Source organism: Trichechus manatus, unplaced genomic scaffold (assembly GCF_000243295.1).
Source record: "Trichechus manatus latirostris isolate Lorelei unplaced genomic scaffold, TriManLat1.0 scaffold00102, whole genome shotgun sequence".
NCBI classification, from domain to species: Eukaryota; Metazoa; Chordata; class Mammalia; order Sirenia; family Trichechidae; genus Trichechus; species Trichechus manatus.
Window position 1 is genome coordinate 8,104,038 of NW_004444038.1, and position 478 is coordinate 8,104,515.

The window sequence follows — 478 nt, forward strand, 5'->3', positions numbered from 1 at the left end:
AGTGTCTCCAGCTCCTAACCTTTCTGTGGTCCTGGGCTGTGACTCGGCTGGCCTCCCCTTGCCTTCCTGAACCCCAGAGGCACTTGGATCTCACCATTATCTGTTTTTCTATGTCAGTTGCCATTCTTCATCGGCTTGCCATCGTCCAGAAATCCATCGATCCCTCTCTCTGCTCTCAGTGCCTCTTACACTGCATCTGTCCTTGTGGTTTCCCTCTGGTCTCGTCTCCCTTATGAGTTGATTTATCGTAGAGGGAGCAGAGACAAAGGGGTGTTTCAGCCCGCTGTGTTTAACTAGAAGCTATTTTCTGTGCTGTTGTCAAATTATTATTATTATTATTTTTGCCTTTCTCCCCCAACCTTACCTTTTTTCTGTTTGAGTGTCTGTGTAAGATGTTTAAATTTGAGAGACTGAGATTTGCTGTTAAAAAAATCTTTCCTGCCTGGAAAATTTGGAACCTTTTTACGCGAAAACAAAA